The 22663-nt window shown below is 41.8% G+C and overlaps 1 protein-coding gene across 10 annotated transcripts in view; it reads right to left on the bottom strand.

Moving 5' to 3' along the window:
* The window catches only part of rbm25b (RNA binding motif protein 25b), a 142111-nt gene that overhangs the window by 73416 nt on the left and 46032 nt on the right, over positions 1–22663 (bottom strand). The window contains exon 2 of one of the 10 annotated variants that reach the window (XM_041214074.1): positions 6333–6368. The exons of the other annotated variants lie outside the window; for them this stretch is intronic. The gene's annotated coding sequence lies outside the window, so the exon portion shown is untranslated. The remainder of the gene's footprint in view (positions 1–6332; positions 6369–22663) is intronic. 10 annotated transcript variants of the gene reach the window in all.

Raw genomic sequence — 22663 nt, forward strand, 5'->3', positions numbered from 1 at the left:
TCAATGGCATCTGCAGATCCCTTCATTGTATCTCTGCTTTTGTCCCAGCTGTGTGCAAGATTATTTTAATCCTCATTTTGCTTCCGCTCAATATCCCCTACATTCAGTCCCATTTCATTGGTATTTCTAGTCAATTTCCCATGATGTGGCAAGTGGTAATTGAGAACACACTGTTTTTTCCCTCACTGTCTTTTGACTTTGTGTTGGTAATTATGCCTCGAGTCTAAGCAACCAGAACATTTGCCAATTCCAAAGATAAGCAAGGTAATTAGTTGGCTTCTAAACTCAACCAATTATTTTCTTTGAAAATTGAACATCAGCAATAACATATTCAGCTTTCGGAAGTTTATAGAACTCAAGCATATAATTAGCAGTCATTTTTCTCCACAGTCTGTGCTTTATACACTTGAACTAGATAATGCTTTAGAAATTGTTGCTTTGTTTTCATCCCTCCAAATAATTTTGAAGAACAGCTTAGCAGAAACTGCTAAAAGCTAAAGATGTTTCACACTACAGCTGACTAAACGATACTTATGTATCTTGAGAAATAAGAAATTCAAAAGCAGTATTGCAGTTTCCACTTATCCATTGAGAAGGGATGAACTCTAAGACAGAACACAAAATAAAATGAATGACAGTAAACAGATAATCTCAAGAACAAAAACACGACTGGATAGCAAGCTCATGCTCACACACTTCTTAGTTAATTACTGCCAGCACAGCTCTGCACAAAGGTCCATGCCAGGCTTTCAACTAAAATCTTTAACAAAGACATGACAGAGCACAAAAAGACAGGGTGGATGGTTGTTGTCATATTATGAAATCATAGAAAATTTATGCCCATTATGTCCATGCTAGTCAGGCTCAGCCTAAGCTCATCTTCCTGCACTAGGTCTGTAGTCCTGCAGCTCACAGCTCCAAGTAGACATCCAAGTACTCCTTAAATGAGGTCAGAGATTCTGCCTCTACAGTCCTTGCAAGACTGAGTTTCAGGTCCCTACCATGATCTGATGGAAAAATGTTTTTTTTTATCAATCCCGCAATCCTATCAATTAAATCTATGCCCCTTAGTTTGTGACTCCCCTGACTGTCCCTGTTTACTCTATGTATGCCCCTGCAAGTTTAAACAGCTCAAGCAAGTCATCCCTCCGCCTCCTCTGTTCCAAGTAACCCCAGCCCAATTTTTTTCCCACAGCTAAAATTCTCTAGTCCTGACAACATCCTCATAAATCTCTTCTGCACCCTCTCCAGTGCAATCACATCTTTCCTGCAATGTGATAACAGGACCTGTATGAAGTACTCAAGCTGTTGTCTAACTAGTGTTGACTACAGTTCCAGCATAACCTCCCTTTTCTTGTATTCTGTGCCTCAACGAATGAAGGAAAGCATGTCAGATGCCTTCTTAAACACCTTACTGACATGCCCTTTAAGGATCTGTGAACATACACTCCACGGTCCCTTGGTTTCTCCACTATTCAGTATCCTCCCATTTACTGTCTATTCTCTTGCCTTGTTGCACCTCCTGAAATGCATTATCTTATGCTTTTCTAGATTGTATTCCCTTTTCTACTGAACTGAGCAGACATCTATATCTTCCCACAGGCCAAGGGTTTCCTCTTCAATGTCAACCACACAGCTAATTTTTATATTATCTGCAAACTTCTTTATCATGCCCACTACATGTGAGTCTAAACCAGTGCTTCCCAAACTATTTTTTTAATGTGGATCCATTTCAACATCTGAAAATTAACATGACCCCAGATGCCAACAAAAGCTAAACAGCAATAAAACAGCGTCGTAACATTCTGTATATAATTATTAAAACTCGTACATCAACTTAAAATACATTACATAAATACAAAATCTATGTTTTAAATGTTATCATTTCTCTGAACTCATGGTTCCAGCCAAGCTCCCCATATTCCCTGGCCATATTCCACTCATTGAAGCCCCTGTCCCCACACCCCAACAAACTCATTGCAATCAGCCTCTCCCCTAAACACACACATGCCCCTCATCCCTCCACCCCTCCCCCATACATACACCAGCCCCTCTTCATAACCTATTCACTCACTTAACAGCCCCTCTTCCCAAACTCTCTCCCCCGACTGACTCAGAAGTCCGTCATCCCAACTGCTTCCCCCACTCACTCAGCAGCTCCCACTGCCAACCCCTATTCCCCACACTCACTTATACTAGTTCCTCTTGCCACCACCCAACCCCTTCGCCACTCTCTCACTCAGCCCCTTCTTCCTAATCACCCCCCACAATACACACTCAGCAGCCCCTATTCCCAACCCTGCTCACTCACCAGCTCCTCTCTCCTCCCCTCCTTTTGGTCTAGTTGCCAGTCATTGCTATCCTGGGGTAAGGAACAAGTACAACAGGCAGACAGGAGCAGAAACGCAGTAACGTTGAATTGCCACGCACATTCCTGGCAGCGCCACATGCCTCCCAGTTTTTCCTGCATTCAGACAATGACCGAGCTGCACTTGCAGGCCTCCAGCTGCACCATTCCGGTGCACAAACATCTTGGGCCCACTTGAACTCACTGCTAGAAGTGTTTTCTTAAGTTAAAGAGAACTGAGGGCTCACCACCCCGTCCTGCTTGGTGGAAATGATCCAGTAGGTCCAGGGCCTCCAGGCTGGGTCATCTCTTCAGAGTCGCCATTGCAGCTCAGAGGGGGATGACTTCGTGACCCCAAATGTGACCTTTGCTGCCTCACTGGTGTCACGACCCACAGTTTGGAAACCCTTGGTCTAAGCCATTTATTTATATAAGCTATAAACTTCAATAGACCAAGTATTGAGCCTTGCAGAACACCACTGGTAACAGCCTTCAAGTCACAAGAACACATCACTCTTTGCGTTCTTGATCCAATACGCTCACTCTCCCTTGGATCCCAAGGACTTTTACTTTTGCAACCAGCCTATGTGGAATATCGTCAAAAGTCTTGCAAAAATCCAAGTAGACCACATCCATTGCACTGCCCTCATCAGCACAACTGTCATCTCAAAAAAACCAATAAAGTCAGACATGACCTTCACTTAAAAAAAAATTCATGCCAACTTTCCTTCATTAATCTATGCCTTCCTAAACGATGGTCTATACTGTGCTTCAGAACGGATTCCAATAATGTGCCCACAACCAAAGTTAAGCTAACTAGCTTACAATTACTCATACTATCCTTTGCTCTTGCTACAATGTCCTCCAATCCTCCGACACCACATCAGCAGCCAGGTAGAATTTAATGATCATATGAAACATGCAAGTTTAAAAAAAAAACACCAAGCTGAATTTGAACATCTGAACTTTCAGTTATGGAGAACAAATGTCAAAAAAAATTCAGAAAACATTTCAAACAATTTTGTGGTGTAAAGGTAAAGTGCCAGCTGCTGGTCAAATTACATCATTACAAGCTGATATATTTACAGATATTTTCAATCGCAAATGCAGATATTGCAATTGTGTAAGAAAAAAATACCAAAAATGTGACAGTGGCAATTGGGTAAAGGTATCCAAAATCATCACAGAATGGCACCAACACAAGTCATTCAGCCCATTGTGTTAGTGTCAGCTCTCTGTAAGAGAACTCAACCAGTCCAACAACATCTACCCCACTCCTCCTCCATAGCTCTGCAAGTTGTTTCACTTCACGTGCTTCTCCTATTCCCTTTTTAAAGCAACGATTGAATCCACCACTCTCTCAGATAGCTCATTTCAGATGCTAAACAGCCCACTGGATAAAATTTTTCCTCAGGCCGCCTTCGCTTCTTTGGCTATTCATCTTAAATTGGTGCCCACAGTTCTTGACCTTTCCACCAGCCCTAATGGTTTTGAACAAAACTAACAAATGTTCTCTCAACTTTCTCTGCTCTAAGGAAAGCAGCCCCAGCTTCTTCAATCTAATGCTGTAACTTGGGTTTTAATATTGTAAACAGAGAAAAGCTTTTTCTCTGATCAGCAAGTCAGTAACTGCATGGACGTAATCAGAATGGTTTATTAGGACATGCAGCATTCTACAAGAAACAGTACAATCATATGACAAGGAAGTGCAAAAGGCTTTGGATAGGATTTACTAGAATAGTACCAGGATGGGGGACTTCAGTTATGGGGAGAGACTGGAAAAGATGATGAGATTAGAATTAGAGCAAATAAAAAGGTAATGAAGTCTTCAAAATTGTGACGGGTTTTCATACAGTAAATAGGGAGAAAGCATTTGCAGTGACAGGTAATCAGAGGACACAGATTTGAGTTAATTGCCAAAAAAAAAATCAGCGGGGCTAACAAAAGTTTTAAATAAACAAAGTTGCTCTGATTTGGAATTCACTGACTGAAAGGGTAGTAACTTTCAAAAAGGAATTGAAGGGCAACAATACTCAAGTCAATGGGGATATACTCAAGTCTATGGGGATAGATTGGACGGGTGATAGGATATCTTTCAAAGTTCTAGCATAAACCCAAAGGACCAGTCTCTTTCTGTATTCTTTTTCAAATCTTTATAAAATTATAATTTAAAGGTTATGGCTTTATTTATATAGAACCTTGGTTAAATGATGTATTTTCAGTTTCCATCTCCACTCTACAACAAGGATATGGAAGCAGTGGACAAAGTACAGAAAAGACTTAGTGATGATGCCATATCTGAGAACATACATCTATCAGGAAAGACTCAACAAGCTGGGGATCTAGCAAAGGTGAGACTGAGGGGTGACCTGGTAGTGGTCTATAAAATCACAAAGGGGTTTGTTACTGTAAACATAATGTGATGTTTTCACCCGAGAGAGCTCAAAACTACAGACTATAAGTATGACAGTTGCTAATAAATCAAATGAAGAATTCAGGAGAAATCTCAGGTGGAACTCATTGCCACTGAATTGAAGCGAACAGCATTTAACAGGAAGCTAGATAAATATAACAGAGAAAGAAATAGAAGAATATGTTAGTAAAGTGAGATGAAGTAGAGTGGGGGGATGCTCCTGTGAAGGTAAACTGAGCATGTTGAGCTGCAAAGTATTTAACTTGTGTAAAAAGGGTTTAAGCAATTACCTTTCATAAGCCTGATGGATCAAAGAAACTGCTATAAAATTCAAAGAAACTATGGAAACACACTTGCCTAAGCTAGCAATCAATACAGCAATGCAATAAAATCAGAAGGTAGTATAAATAGTCATTTCGTAGTACAAAACTTGGGTATTGCTGGAAAAAGAGACAGATCTAAGCTTTTCATCTTGCACTCATCAGGACACTCACAAGAATACCAATATAAGTCAAAAACAATTTATACTGTCTGTGAAGAGAGTGCTGATTGTTTGGCAAGTGGCATTGCAATAGAGAATGCACCACTGATGGTGACTGGCAGTTAACAGCCAAGCATTGTTTGAAATTTAAACCAGGCAGTTTGACCCTGATTAGTCAAGGCATTGCTCTGGGTTATGAGTCAGTGAATGGCTGTCACTTATTTTGTTTAGCTGAAACAGACACAATGTATGTACATGTTCTTTCAGTCTGCAAAGTATAGAGTCCTGTGTATTATATGTAGCTTACTTGTGTACACACAAATGCGCCACATTGTGAGCCCGACTGATGATCTTAAATTGGTTGTCAGCATAATTCTTAGCGCATTGAGGATTATTTAGCAAATGTTGTCCAATCGTGGAATCACTTCTAATGTTGGACACCGTGTTTTGAGTTTTGCAAGCCCGGGCTAGTTGGGTACAGTCTGTGCCCTGCTCATTGTGTACAGCGGCTGGGACATGCTAGTTGATATGATCCACCAGTCTTTGGAACGTACGGCTTACATAGCTAGCATTATACTGGCACTGAAACTCATATACTACGTTATTCATTTGTGTAATAGGCAGAACATCTTTTTGGCTTCAATCAAACTCACCTATGAAATGGAGCAGCCAAACAAACTCCTTTTCCTTGACACAGTAGTTCAGAAATCTGCCAAGGAATTCTCTACCCATGGTCTACTGCAAGCCGACCTTCACTGGTCAATATAGGTGTTGGGATTCTTATAGTTCCACACAATATAAGTTTGGTCTTTTTAGCAACCTTGCAAATAGGGCCCAAGCCACTTGTGGTAATCCAGTGCTACGACTTGAAATAAACTGAACTAATGTTTAGTTTGCCAGCCATGTGAGAGATTGGTAAGTTTGTATTAAGCAAACATAGAAATACAACATTTGAAAGGTAGGATGAGAGATGACCTACCCGGTGCTTAAAATCACAAAGGGATTCAATTGAGTAGGTATGGTGAAACAAATTCTTCTGCTGGGGGAACCCAGAACAATCTCTGCTAAGTAAGAGCTCAAAAATGAGTTACCTGGGAGAGTGTGGAGACAACAGCCAGGTAGCGGACCTGCAAAAGAAAGCGCCAGAGAGGGAGAATGTAAATACAGAACGAGGTTTGGGGCCTCATTACCTGGGAGAGCATGGAGGCAGAATGGAGCTGCTGCAGCTGTCAGGAAAAAGCAGGATTGACCAAAAAAATCAAACCATGACATCATAGGAAAATCCTACGGTGAATAGCTGGTGAATATTACTACTTCAGGGCTGAATCTAAACAATTGGGTGCTTAAAAAAGTTAAAAGTTAAAAATTAAATAATAAGTAACAAATGAATAGCTGGTGCACCTTATATTTTTATATAGGATTACCACTAGTAAGGCACATTAAGTGTTAGTAGGGTTTATTGCTAGAAGTATGGTTTATAATGATTGATAAAGCTTCATTGGTACGGTTTATTAGCAATATTAACGCTTATTTGCAGTAACAAGGTTATTAATTAATAAATAGAGATATGGTAGGGCTGCTCCAGCTTCGAGAGTGCATATCCTGTGCTATGTGGGAACTCCAGTATGCTTCCTGTGTCTTGGATAACCATTCGTGAAGAAAGTGTCGCCAGTTACAACAGCTTCGAGCTCCATGTTTTGGAACTTGAGCAGCAGGTGGTGTCACTGCATCCGAGGTTGAGTCATGGATAGCACATTTATAGACGTAGTCATCCCACAGCTTAAGAGTATGCACAGACAGAGGGGTTGGTCACCCACTAGACAGTCAAAAAGAAACAGGCGTTTACTGCAGGAGTTCTGAGTGCATCCCATTCCAACCAGTATTCAGTTCTAAATACTGATGAGGGTGATGGTTCATCTGGGGAGTGCAGCCAAGTCCATGGCACCACAGTTAGCTCGGCCGTACGGGGGTACTAGGAAGACAGGAAGAGCAATACTGATAGCGGATTCGAGAGTTAGGGGAACAGATAGGTGTTTCTGCAGCTGCAGACGTGAATCTAGGATGGTGCACTGCCTCCCTGGTGCCAGGGTCAAGGATGCTACAGAGTCTCCTAAGTGGGTGGGGCAGGAAGGGGGATAAACAGCCAGCAGCCATGGTCCACATTGGTAATAGGTAGAAAGTGGGATGTTGCCCTGCAGTCAGACTTCAGGGAGCTGAAATTAGCAAGCATAAACTCAAATGTAATAATCTTCAGATCACTCCCAGTGTCACGCCCAAGCGAGTATAGAAAAAGGAGGATAAAGCAGATGAACATGTGACTGGAAAGATAGTGCAAGGGGGGGCTTTAGATTCTTGGGACATTGGGACCGGCTCTGAGGGAAATGGAACCTGCACAGGCCAGACAGGTTACACCTAAACAAAACTGGGACTGAGTTCCTTGCGGGGTGGTTTGCTCAAGCTATTTGGAAGGGTCTAAACTAACTTGACTGGGGTATGGGAACAGGAGGCAATATCAGAGATGAATGCCAATGTGCACAGAATGCTAGGAGATGTAGACAGCAATAGAATAATGAAAAGTAAATGAAGAGGTGAGGTCAGAATCAGAGAAAAAGTAAATAAAGTCGAAATCAGATAAATAAGACTGGTAAGTTATAGCAGCAGATTGACAAATTGTGGCAAAAACAGAGACCTGGCTCAAAGGAGGGCAGTATTGGATGTTAAATAGTCTTAGATACAAAATGCTCAGGAAAGATAGGAAAGGAAGAAAAGGGGTATGTGTGAAGATATTGATTAAGGAGAGCATTACTGTCCTGGAGAAAGATGATGCCCCAGAGGGGTCAAGGACACGATCTATATAGCTTGTGCTAAGGAACAAAATAAGTACAATTACATTGCTCGGTAAAGTCTATAGGAATATTGTAGTGGAACAAATTTGCAAGGAAATTATAAAGAGGTGCAAAAATTAGAGTAGTTATAATGGGGCACTTTAATTACCCAAATATAGACTGGGATAATTGTGGTGTCAAGATAAGAGAGGGGCAAGGAAAATTTTCTTCAGCAGTATGTTTCCAATTCAATGGGTAAGGAGGCACTGCTAGACATGGTACTTGGTACTAGAAGTAGGCCCAGTAGATCAAGTGTCAGTAGGAGAACATTTCGGGAAAAGCAATTATATCATAACATTTAGGCTGACTATAGAAAAGGACAAAGAACAATCCAGAGTAGTATGATTATCTGGAGAAAAGCCAACTTCAATGGGATAAGAACAGATCTGGGCTGAATTTATTGGAATTAGTAGTTGGCAGGAAAAACAGCAGCTGAACAATGGGCTACCTTCAAAAAAAAGAGACAGTTCGGGCACAGTCATGGTATATTCCCTCGAAAGGTGTGCTTATTGCAGATGTCACGTAGAAAATACAATCGTGAACCAGGCTGAAGGGAGGTAGAAAAGCAAATAAGAGAAGCAAAGAGATAGTATGAAAAGGGACTAGAAAGGATTCCTATCGTCTTCCGTAAGCACGTAATAGTAAAAGGGTGGAAAAAGGAGGGGGGCCATTTCGGAACTAAAGGGGAATTTACACAGGGAGGCAGAAGGTGTTGCCGAGGTATTAAATTAACACTTTCATTTGTCTTTAGCAAGCAAGAAAAGTTGCTACCCAGGCCATGGTGAAAGAGGAGGTAATTCAGACACTAGAAGGATTTACAATTGATTAGGAGTTGGTTTTGGATAGGCCATTTGTACTTCAAGTTGATAAGACACTGGGACAGGATGAGATGCATCCAAGGACATTGATGGAGGTGAGAGTGGAAATTGCAGAAGCACTGGCCATAATTTTTCAATCTTCCTTAGACTCAAGGGGTGGTGCCAGAGGCAAAAGTTACTCCCTTGTTCAAAAAAGGGTGTAAAGATAAGCCCAGCAACTACAGGACAGTCTTGGGTGATGGGGAAACTTCCAGAAACAATAATTTGGGACAAAATTAATAGCCACATGGACAAATGCAGGCTGATTAAATAAAGACAGCATGGATTTAAGGGAAAATCATATTTAACTAACTTGCTGGAGTTTTCTGAAGAGGAGAAAGAGAGGATGGATGAGGGCAATGCTATTGATGTGGTGTACATGGACTTCCAAAAGGCATTTGCTCCAGTGCCACACACAGACTTGAGTAAAATTATAGCTTATGGAATAAAAGGGACAGTAGCAACATGGATACGAAATTGGCTAAGTGACAGAAAACAGAGTAGTGGTTAATGATGCTATTATGGCAGAAGGAAAGTTTGCAATGGGGTTCCCCAGGGGTGAGTGTTGAGACCCCTGCTTTTCCTGATATATATTAATGAGCTTGGCATCCAGGGCACAATTTCAAAATGGCTGCATTTTCTTCCAATACAGTGCTACTCCATGACATCACTGGGTACGACAGAGTAGGTAGTGGCCAGGACAGAAATCAAGGAAAATAAACTGAAATTATATCTTTGATGAGGAATCTCAACTTAGCTTTCAGTTCTAGACAAGGTTCAGCACTCTGGCCCGTGAAGCTGAGTTTCAACACAAATGCTGCAGGACCTGCTAATTTTGTCCAGCATTTTTCCATTTATAGGTTATTCTTTTCCCTTTTGCATGTTTCATTGTTGGAAAATTACGTCAGGCAACTGGAGAGCTGACAGAGACTAATAAAAAATCTGGAGTTTAAAGTGTGCAATGTTGTGGGATGTTTTACAGGCTAGACTAACAGCCTTTGTGGGACCCGTTTATATTGCTTTTTTAACCATATAACTGCAGTTCTCTACTCATTTCATTGATCATGCCACATCAATTTGCATTGGTAATTTAGAATTTAAAAATAGCCAAGACACACCCCAAATTTGGAAGGACAAAATTGGTCACTGGCCTTCTGCAAATGTGTGGACAAGTGCACATGTGTAGATGGGTTTCAGCAACCATCTTGCGTTGGCTGGAGATACTGTTTCAAAATTTGCAGATGATACAAAGCTTGGAAGCATTGTAAACTTAGAATGTTGTAGAGCTTCAAAAAGACATAGACAAGTTGGTGGAATGGGTAGAAAGGTGGCAGATGAAGTTCAACATGGAGAAACGTGAGGCAATTCATTCTGACAGGAAGAACATGGAGACACGAAACAAAGGGTGCAACTCTAAGTGGGAAGCAACAGCAGAGGAACCTGGGTGTATATGTGCATAAGTCATTGACATTTACAGGAGTGGTTGAGAGGGCAGTTAATAAAACATACAGCATTCTAGGCTTTTGTACAAGAGCCCCAAGGAGGTTATGTTGAATTTGTACACGACACGAATTCCACCTCAGCTGAAGTACTGTGCCCAGTTCTGGGCGCCGTACTTTAAGAAGGATGTGAAGGCATCGGAGAGAGTGCAGAAAAGATTCACGAGAATGGTTCCAGGGATATGGTGCCAGTTATGAAGATAGATTGGAGAAGAGAAGGCTGTTGGGGTAATCAAAATCATGGTCTGGACAGAGTACCATAGAACCACAGAACCATAGGAATGTTATGGTGCAGGAAGAGGCCATTCAGCCCACTGTGTAGGAAAGGAGAACCTGTTTCCACTCGTGGAAGGATCAAGAACGAAAGGGCACAGATTTAAAATAATTGGCAAAAGAAGCAAAAGTGATATGAGGAAAAAAATTTTCACACAGCAAGTGATTACAGTCTGGAATGCACTACCTGAGAGTATAGGGGAGGCAGGTTCAATCAAGGCATTCAGAGAATCAGACTGTTACTTGAAAAGGAACAATTTGCAGGGCTACGGGGAGAAGGTAGTAAAATGGCACTAAGTAAGATGCTCATTCGGAGAGCCAGTGCAGACACGATGGGCCAAATTGCACCGTCTACACTAACAATTCTGTGATTCTGTGGCATTCTACTGACCCGTTTTTTTTCCCGAGGTCAGCAGGTCAGGCAGCATGTATGGAGACTGAAAGAGAATTAATGTGTTCTGTGTTAGTTAGTGTTCTAATGAAAGGTCACAGACCTAAAACATTAACTCTCTTTCTCTCCACAGATGCTGCTTGACCTGCTGAAAATGGGTCACATAGACAAGGTACAAGTGCGCACAAACCCAATGACAACTTGTTGGCTTTACTGTGCAATGCAGGAAACTAAACTGATAGGGAACAATGTGAGACCTAAGAGAAACAGGCACCAGGAGCTTGAACCAGATGTCAGAAAGAAATCTGATTATTTCCCACCAGTCCTAATGTTTGAATTTTGCCATTTGGCGCTCTCTCAAACTGAGTAGTCAATTTACCAACACAGGTAAACACAGGTTTATTTTCCAGGACCCTGTAGCACAAAGCATCCATTTCTGATACAGCCACAGTGTACTGAAATCTACAGGCAACTCGCCACAACTTCTTCGACACAACCTCCTGGAACTCTCAACCTCTGACCAAGGACATTAGGTGCATGGGAACACCATCACCTGCAACTTCCTTCCAAGCCACACACCACCCTGGCTTAGACGTATATTACCATCCCTGCATCATTGCTGGGTCATAATCCTGGAACTCCCCGTGGAATAGCACTGCAGGTGTACCTACAGCACACGGACTCCAGCTGTGCAAAAAGGCAGTTCACCATCTTTCCAAGGGCAATTAAGGGTGGGCAACAAATTCCTGCCTTGTCAATGAAGCCCACATCCTATGCACGAATACATTGTTAAAAAGCTAAACTAATTAACAAGAAAACATAAGGGAAGTAATTTTCCTTTACAGTACTCCCTAATGGAAAATCTCCTAGCCTCCATCACAGATATGTTGCATGTAGCAGACAAAAACAGAAACATCAGATTGAAAGAGCTTTAAAACAACTCAAGTGTTTTCCTTTTCAATTTTTGGGGACAAGTGGCTCTGATATTAATAAAACCTTTCAAAAGCTAGCTGGTTTTCTTCCCTCCCTCAATGCTCAGCTGGTTTAAGCCTGAGCTACACTGACATAGACAGTGACAGTCCTATATTCAACCCCAAGCCTGTTAGGTTATATGTTTAACAATAAGGACTGTCAAAGGAATATAACTGGGTGTTACTGCTCTGGGCTAGGGAAGGAAAGAAGATAATTAGTATGAGTGTCTGCTATTCAGATCAAAATGGAAGTTGTTAAATATAAATTTCTATGGGGTTCTGGTAAATGGGGGAAACTGCCTGCAATGGTCTGTAGTAACGAGAGGACACTAAATTAAGCTATCACTAAAGAACAAAAGGGAGGGGGTTTAGGGATTATCTTTATTCCAATGGCAGTTACAGCACTGAATACGATTAGAATTTGTGGTACAAGCAGAAACTACAAAAGCAAAAAAAGTGGATAAATATTCTGAAGAAAAAAATGAAAATAATGAGGGATAGATTGAAGTGAATAACTGTTTCAGTCAGCAGAGGTGCAATGAGCTAAATCGTGTGCCGCAATTATTTCTCTCAAGGTATCTACTCTACATTGCCTTCCCTTATCTTACCGAGGCATTCCAGGTGAGCACAGACGATCTATTAAAGCTGGAAAAAATTGGCTGCCCGCCAAAGCTACTCAATCTCCTCTTTCCATGAGGTCAGCTATGATAGGGCAACATTGGAACACTTTGAGATCCACAGTGGGGTCACAGAGTTGTGCTCTGGCACCGCCACTCCTTAGCATTATCTCTTTGAAGGTGTCATATACCTTCAGGTCAACTACACAGGGTGTCTACTTACATACCAAAACTGACAGAAAGCTGTTCGGCTTTGCTCGCCTAAGATCCAAGACAAAGTTAGGTCAAGTCTCCATCAGAGAGTTGCTCTACGCTGACGACACCCTATTAATATTCCATACCGAGGAACACCTACAGTGGCAAATGTACAGATACTTTCAGGTTTGTAAAAAGTTTGATTTGACTATCAGAATCTAGAAGACAAATGTCATGGCCCAGGATGTTGCCATACCACCAACTATCAGCACTGACAATGTGAAGCTGGAGCTGTTAACAGTTTCACGTATCTAGGTTCCACAACCATCAGCAATCCATTAATTGTGCCAAAATCAACATACGAATTACAGTAACTGCAGCTGTTATGTCCAAGCTGAGTAAGAAAGTGTGGAACAACAGCAAACTGAGAACACCAAACTGCAGGTCTACCAAGCCTGCATCCTCAGCTCACTCCTCTACAATGGTGAGATCTGGACAACATATGTTAGGCAGGAGAAAAGGCTGAACAGTTTCCACCTTCGCTGTGTCAGATGTATCCTCGGCATCTCATATGAAGACTCATAACACTCCTATATAGATTATGAAATTTGTGTTCATACTAATAGTATGTGTTTCACAAAGAAGACTTCCTGTGTTCAAAGACGTTACAGAGAATTTGCTTGGCTCAGGCAGCGACTTCAAGACAATGCTGTATTGATAAGTATACCAGAGTTACCTCCTAAAAGCCCTTTTTTTAGTGCCAATAATGCCCAACATGTTGAGCAGCGCCGTCAAGGCCTCCAAGACTTTCTAGAGGACAAGAGCAACTCAAGAGGTCCAGAACGTGCTAATTCCATCAGCTAAGCCAGCAATGCCTGTGCTGGCTCAGCTACATTCATCGTAAAGATGACAGCTGTACTCAAAGACCTTCTGTACAGTGAATTGGCCACTGGGTCTTGACCTCCTGGACATCCATACCTCCACTACAAGGACACCTGCAAGCGAGATATGAAGCTGGCGGATATTGATAACGATAATTGGGAGCCAATCGCTGACAACAGAGAGCTCTGGAGACAATGTTTGGAAGTGCATTTGAAGAGGCAAACGGAAATGAAAAGTTCAGCTGACCGAGAAGAGGGCCCAGAGATAACAGAGGTCAGTAAATTATGGACCTTCTCATCCCACTGTCTTCCTCTGCAGCAGAGACCGTCATGCCAGAGTGGGGCTTCTGAGGCACACCTTCAACACACAACACAGTTCACCATCACAGTGCATTTTCAAAACAGAAGAATGCCAAGGAAACTATCAGAACAGGAGTAGGCCACTCAGCCCTGGAGCTGATTAGAACAAGGCTAATCTGTGCTTCAGCTCCTTTTACTCATTTTTGTTCCCTATCCCCTGCCCAATAAACATTTACATCTATCTCTGTCTTGAAAACTCCAATTAATCTCCAGCAGCCACAGCCAAAAGGGGGAAAAGAGTTCCAAATTTCTAATACTCTGTTAAAAAGTGTTTCCTGATTTCACTCATTGTTCTCAATTCCACTGCTAGAGAAGATAATTTGTCTGTATCGCCCATCTAACATTTTAAACACCTTGATTAGACCGCACCACAACCATCTAAAATATTTTGTCTGGGAATTCCCTCCTCAGCCACTTTACCTTTCTTTCTCCTTTAAGATGCTCCTTAAACAACCAGCTTTTTGGTCACCTGTCCTCATGGCTCATGTGGCTGAGTGTTTAAAAACACCCCTATAAGCACCTTGGGATGTTTTACTATATTAAATACGCATCATAAATGCAAATTGTTATTGCAAATGCAAGGAAATATAAGCTAACTTTATGCACCCTGTCCTTATAATTTAACCCCCTAACAGAGAATTCAAAACGACGTCTAAGGTTCTGTACAACTGAAGGAACAACTTCCTTCCTTCCAGGCTTTTCGACTGCTTTTTGCACATATCCAGTGGCTTTTAACCATATGTTCTTGGACCTCCAATCCATTACTGCCTCTAGAGATCCCACTTAATCACCATTTCAAAAATACTCTCATTTACAGTTCTAGGCGCCACAGCATAGAAAGGATGTGAACACATTGGAGAAAGTGAAGAGGTCTACAAGAATGGTTCCAAGGATGAGAAACTTCAGTTACGAAAATAGATTGGACAGGTTGGGACTGTTCTCCTTGGAGAGAAGGCGGCTAAGAGAAGATTTGATAATCAAATCATGAGGGGGCTCGACAGGGTAGGTAGGGAGCTGTTCCTGTTCATAAAAGGATCAAGAACAAGAGGGCACAGATTTAAAGTGATCTGCAAAAGAAGCAAATGTGACGCGAGAAAAAACTTGTTCACACGAGTGGTTCGAGTCTGGAATGCACTGTGTGGAAGTGTGGTGGAGGCAGGTTCAATCGAGGCATTCTAGAGGGCATTAGGTGATTATTTGAATAGAAACAATGTGCAGGGGTACGGGGAGAAAACAGGGCTAATGGCACTAGGTCATAATGCTCATTTGGAGAGCCGGTGCAGACATGACGGACCAAATGGCTTCCTTCTGTGCCATTAAAATTCTGTGATCTTTCTTAGCTCCAAAGTGGATAACCTCTTACTGGCGCACATTAAATCCCATCTACTACAGTTTGGCCCACTTATTAATCTCTGTTAGAGGATTAAATTATAAGGACAGGGTGCATAAAGTTAGCTTGTATTTCCTTGCATTTGCAATAACAATTTGCATTTATGATGCGTATTTAATATAGTAAAACATCCCAAGGTGCTTATAGGGGTGTTTTTAAACACTCAGCCACATGAGCCATGAGGACAGGTGACCAAAAAGCTGGTTGTTTAAGGAGCATCTTAAAGGAGAAAGAAAGGTAAAGTGGCTGAGGAGGGAATTCCCAGACAAAATATTTTAGATGGTTGTGGTGCGGTCTAATCAAGGTGTTTAAAATGTTAGATGGGCGATACAGACAAATTATCTTCTCTAGCAGTGGAATTGAGAACAATGAGTGAAATCAGGAAACACTTTTTAACAGAGTATTAGAAATTTGGAACTCTTTCCCCCTTTTGGCTGTGGCTGCTGGAGAATAATTGGAGTTTTCAAGACAGAGATAGATGTAAATGTTTATTGGGCAGGGGATAGGGAACAAAAATGAGTAAAAGGAGCTGAAGCACAGATTAGCCTTGTTGTAATCAGCCCATGTTCCCCTGCAATTTTCTGATCCCATCTTCACAATGCATACCACGAACATACAAACTAGGAGCAGTAGACCATCTGGTCCCTCGAGCCTGCTCCACCATTTGATAAGATCATGGCTGATCAAATTGTGGTCTCTAGTTGCCTTTCTACCCCCTCTACCCTTTGACTCAATAGTCAGTCAAGAATCTATCCAAATAAAAACAAAAAAACTGCGGATGCTGGAAATCCAAAACAAAAACAGAATTACCTGGAAAAACTCAGCAGGTCTGGCAGCATCGGCGGAGAAGAAAAGAGTTGACGTTTCGAGTCCTCATGACCCTTCGACAGAACTTGAGTTCGAGTCCAGGAAAGAGCTGAAATATAAGCTGGTTTAAGGTGTGTGTGTGGGGGGCGGAGAGATAGAGAGACAGAGAGGTGGAGGGGGTTGGTGTGGTTGTAGCGACAAACAAGCAGTGATAGAAGCAGATCATCAAAAGATGTCAACAACAATAGTACAATAGAACACATAGGTGTTAAAGTTAAAGTTGGTGATATTATCTAAACGAATGTGCTAATTAAGAATGGATGGTAGGGCACTCAAGGTATAGCTCTAGTGGGTTTTTTTTTATTTTATATAATGGAAATAGGTGGGAAAAGGAAAATCTTTATAATTTATTGGGAAAAAAAGAAGAAGGGGGAAACAGAAAGGGGGTGGGGATGGGGGAGGGGACTCACGACCTAAAGTTGTTGAATTCAATATTCAGTCCGGAAGGCTGTAAAGTCCCTAGTCGGAAGATGAGGTGTTGTTCCTCCAGTTTGCGTTGGGCTTCACTGGAACAATGCAGTGGCTTGTCTCTCTATCTCTCCGCCCCCCACACACACACCTTAAACCAGCTTATATTTCAGCTCTTTCCTGGACTCGAACTCAAGTTCTGTCGAAGGGTCATGAGGACTCGAAACGTCAACTCTTTTCTTCTCCGCCGATGCTGCCAGACCTGCTGAGTTTTTCCAGGTAATTCTGTTTTTGTTAAGAATCTATCCAACTCAGCCTTAAAAATATTCAATGGCCCTGCCTGCACAGCTCTCTGGGGAAGAGAATTCCACATACTAAACCCTCAGGAAAAACAATTCTCCTATCTCCATCTTAGATGGGAGACCCCTTATTTCTAAATTGTGTCGCCTAGTTCTAGTCTATCCCATGAGAGGAAACATCCTTTCAGCATCCATCCTGTGAAGTCCCCTGAGGATCTTAGGTTTCAATAAACTCATTCTTTCTAAACTCCAATGGATACAGGCCCAACCTGCCCAATGTTTCTACATAAGGTAATCCCTTCATCCCTGCAAATCAGTCAAGTGAACTTCTCTGAACTGCTTCCAACACAATTATATCATTTCTTAAGTAAGGAGACCAAAACTGTACGCAGTGTTCCTTGATAGGGTCTCACAAACGCCCTGTACAATTGTAGCACAAATTCCCAAACAAAAACAGAATTACCTGGATAAACTCAGCAGGTCTGGCAGCATTGTTCCAGTGAAGCCCAACGCAAACTGGAGGAACAACACCTCATCTTCCGACTAGGCACTTTACAGCCTTCTGGACTGAATATTGAATTCAACAACTTTAGGTCTTGACCTCCCTCCTCCATTCCCACCTCCTTTCTGTTTCTTCCCCCTCCCTTTTGTTTTTTCCAATAAATTATATAGATTTTTCTTTTCCCACCTATTTCCATTATTTTTAAATATTTTTAAATATTTTATGCTCCCCCCACCCCCACTAGAGCTATACCTTGAGTGCCCTACCATCCATTCTTAATTAGCACATTCGTATAGATAATATCACCAACTTTAACACCTATGTATTCTTTTGTTCTGTTGTCTGTGACATCTTTCGATGATCTGCTTCTATCACTGCTTGTTTGTGCCTACAACCACACCAACTCCCTCCACTTCTCCTCCGCCCCCCACCTCAACACCTTATATTTCACCCCTTTCTTGGATTCACTCAAGTTCTGTCGAAGGGTCATGAGGACTCGAAACGTCAACTCTTTTCTTCTCCGCCGATGCTGCCAGACCTGCTGAGTTTTTCCAGGTAATTCTGTTTTTGTTTTGGATTTCCAGCATCCACAGTTTTTTTGTTTTTATATCTATGTAGCACAACTTCCCGATTTCTATATTCGATTCCCCTTGTAAGACTTACCAACATTTATCTTCTAAATCACTTATTGCACCTGCATACTAACATTTTGCAATTCATGCACCCAGACCCCACTCCACAGTTCTGTAATCTCTCTCCATTTAAATAGTATGCTGCTTTTCAATTCTTCCTGCAAAAGTGGACAAGTTCATTTTTTCCCACATTATACGCCATCTGCTAAACTTTTGTCCATTCACTTTACAAACCTATATCCCTTTGCAGACTCCTTATGTCCTCTTCACAATTTACTCTCCCACCTATCTTTGTGTCACCAGCAAATTTAGCAACCATTCTTTCAGTCCTTTCATCGAAGTAATTGATATAGATTGCAAATAGTTGAGGCCCCAGCATTGATCCCTGGTTGCATCTTGCCAACCAAAAATGACCCATTTATCCCTATTCTCTGCTTCCTGTTAGCCAATCAATCCTCGAGTCAAACTAATAGATTACTCCCCACACAATTAACTCTATTTTGTGCAATAATCTTTGATGTGGCACCTTGTCAAATGCTTTTTGGAAATCCAAGTACATCACATCTACAGGTTCCACTTTATCCACCTTCCTTGTCACTTTCTCAAAGAATTCCAATAAATTAGTCAAGCACGATTTTCCCTTTCACAAAACCACCTTGACTCTTCCTGGTTGCATTAAGAATTTTGAAATGCCCTGCTATAACTTCCTTAATAATAGATTCTAGCATTTTTCCAATGACAGATGTTAGGCTAACTGGGCTGTATTTTCCTGCTTTCTGTCCTGCTCCTTTCTTGAATAGGGGAGGTACATTCGCTATTTTTCAATCTGATGGGGCTTTTCCAGATTGTAGGGAATTTTGGAAAATTAAAACCAATGCATCTACTACCTCAGCAGCCATTCCTTTTAAGACCCTAGGATGAGGTCCATCAGAATCTAGGGTCTGGTCAGCCTTTAATTCTAATAATTTTCTCAGTACCCTTTCCCTGGCGATTATAATTGTTTTAAGCTCCTTTGTTCCTTTCACCTCTTGATTTACAATTCTTTCTGGAAGGTCATTTATATCTTCCACAGTGAAGACAGACACAAAATATCTTTTTGATGCATCGGCCATTTCCTTATTTCCCACTGTTAATTCCCCAGTCTCTCTCTCTAGAGAACCAATAATTGGTTTAGATACTATTTTCCTTTTTACATAGCTGTAGAACTCTTAATGCTTGTTTTTATATTTTTAGCGCACTCTCTCTCATGCTGTAATTTCTCTCTCACTTTTTTTAGTCATTCTTTGCTAGTTTTCATATTTTTTCCAATCTTCCAACCTGCCAATAATCTTCGCAGTATTGTACACTTCTTTCAATTTGATACCTTCTCGAATTCCTTAGTTAGTCAAGAATGATGCATCCTTTTTCTAGAGTATTTCTCTCTCACTGGAATGTATCTCTGCTGAGTGTTTTGAAATATCTCCTTAAATGTCTTCCTGTATACCCCATCCTCCAGTTTAGTTACTGTTTGTGGACCTATGAACTACCCCAACAACTGACTTCTTACCTTTGCCATTTATCATCTCAACTCAAAGTAATTCTACATTCTTCTACAACTGATTCTACTGCCCTCACTTCAATGTCAACTCCAAATTTGGATTTGATTTTCTCTATATCTTCATCCAAGTCATTTAATGTGGTGATAAATTCAGATCCATGGACAAAATCACGTGCCATGCCCAGCCAATCAGAATACATTCCCTTTGCCCCCACTCTGTCTCGTACCTCAATAACCAACTTTCAACCAAATCAAAATGCTACATCCCACTTCTCATCTCTGCAGATAATCTCATGTGGAACCTTACCAAATGCCTTATGGATGTTCATACGAATTAACTTCCTACCAGGGGACCTCACACACCATATTTTACAAAGATATTCTCATGGCTAATTTATAAAATTTTAAAAACTGGACCTTTTAAAATGGCTAAAGCTATGTCTGTCTGTGACCCTCACAGAAACTTGCACCTAGTTAACTCTGAAGAAACACTAATGACACCCTGTGGGCTGCACAGACCAAATTCAAAGATACAGGAATCATCTGCATTTCATAAGCTAGGCCTGGCCAACTGGAGCCTGTCTATCTGCGAAGACAAAGGACACTGCAACTGTCCTTTCAAGCCTTAATGACTGGAACATTTAACCATGTCGGGACAAGGGATGCACATCCTTTGTCAAAGACAATGTGGGGAGCTGGAACTCATGTGACATGAGCCTTTAGCTGGTGGAACCAGTTATATTGCCTTGCTGTACTGAAAATCAGTATGCCATTTTACTATCTACAAGCAGCAACCCAGAAATGGGGCTCTGCCCAGACTGAATAACTGGCCCCCATCTACACTTTTCTACTGGAACTTCTGCACCATCGCCCGCAAGGCTAATTCACCTCTGCGTGACGAACTCATCATGGAAGTCATCTCTGCTGAAAAAGTGAATTATCCAGCATCAGTTTTCAACCTGCCGACTCTGTAGCAGAATATATAATTGGACTGATTCCGGACTCACGTGAAGCACTGATTATCTTCTCTGTGGTCTTTGCCCTGTACTTCTTTAATTTCCTTATCCCTCTTTTACAGTATGAATGCCAAGAGAGGGGGGCGGGGGGGGGGGAAACGTTGCAAACCCTCTTCCCATGTTTTGATAGATAGTTGTTGATAGAAATTGGACCACACCAAAATGGAGGTGTTGGGGAAATCAAAATCAAAACACCTGTTTACGGACAAGTGGAGAGGAGAAGAAATCAGGACTGTTCAAGTTAAACTGCCTCTCTGCCCCACCCCATCCGCGCAACATAAATTGGGAGCTCTGGGATAACCAACCTGAATTTGACCATGGTCCAAGTTAACAGATGAGCCAAATCTGATATGAAGGAGTCAACTGGAAGCTAAGAAATAAATTTAAAAACACAACTAACTTACCACAGCAAAGTTCTTTGCCCCTAACACTAAGAAAATGACAACTTTTGATGCCCTGTCATTTGTCCAGCAACAGAATTTAAACAGTGAAAATTTGGCAGCCCTTGGCACAGAACAAGTGAAAGCTGTAGCTCGGGAGGTACAGTTAACAGTGCCCAGCAAAATGAAAAGTGAACTAATCCATTTGTTGCTGGAACATTTGGATCTCACAAACAGTTAGAAGTAGAGCTCAGCCATGACTGCAAATCCTCTCCCCTAGCCAATTTCGAGCTGGAAAAACTCAAAATGCTGCTAGAATTTCAGTAGAGGGAAAAAGGGAAAGGGAAAGAGAAGTACAGCTCTGAGAATTGGAAATGGAGCTAACAGCTCAAAGGGAGAGAGAGAGACCAGACAATTGGAAGCAGCAAGGGTAAATCTCTCTCTACCCAGTAGCACCCCCTATCTCCCTGACCTGAAAACACTCTGAGGCCCTCGAGTGTGCAAGATTCATTCCCAAATTCGAAGAGTGGTGTGGAGTCATTTTTTTGCCACTTTTAAAAGGTTAGTTAAAATGGCCCTCATATCTGGACATTTTTAATTCAAGGGCTGCTGTCAAGAGAGTGCAAGAGAGTCTACACCTCCATTCTGCCTCCTGATGTGTCCCTGAATTATAAGCAGACCAAGGCTGCCATCCTAAGTTAGCCCCAGAGGTATGGCACCAGCAATTCCAGAACACTTGTAAGAAGCTCACACAAAACTATATCAAGTTTGAACAGTTGAAGGAAATCATGTTTGGCCATTGGATAAGATCCCTAAGAATCCTGCGCACCTATGAGGGATTGCATGAGCAAGAAAGGCTACACATAGGGCTGTGCTCTCAGGAGGGCTAGCCCGTTACGGGAGGGAATTCACAAATTGCCTACCCTCCAACCTGCGGAAACATCTAGAGGAACAGAGAATCAATACAGCCAGGGGTGCAGCAGTCACAGCAGACTGCTATGATCTTATCCATAGAACTGAAAACTCAGGCTAATCCTTTCCAAATCATACCCATGGGCATCGGAAAGATAAGCAGGGTGATCTAGATAGGAAAGACCCTCACCTAGAAAAGGAAACACAAGAGGGTGGGAGAAGCCGGAGGCCTGTGTGTTCTCATTGCAACAAAACAGGCCATTCCAGGCCTAGACCATAAGACATAGGAGCAGAAGTTGGCCATTTGGCCCATCGAGTCTGCTCCACCATTCAATGAGATCGTGGTTGACCTGATAATCTTCAACTCCACTTTCCTTCCTTTTCCCCATAACCCTGGATTCCCTTACTGATTAAAAATCTGTCTATCTCAGCCTTGAATATTCTTAACAACCCAGCCTCTACAGCCCTCTGCGGTAAAGAATTCCATAGATTCAGTACCCTCATTCCTCCTCATCTGTCTTAAATGGGTGACCTCTTACTCTGAGATTAT

This window comes from Carcharodon carcharias, chromosome 20 (genome assembly GCF_017639515.1).
Source record: "Carcharodon carcharias isolate sCarCar2 chromosome 20, sCarCar2.pri, whole genome shotgun sequence".
Lineage (NCBI taxonomy): Eukaryota > Metazoa > Chordata > Chondrichthyes > Lamniformes > Lamnidae > Carcharodon > Carcharodon carcharias.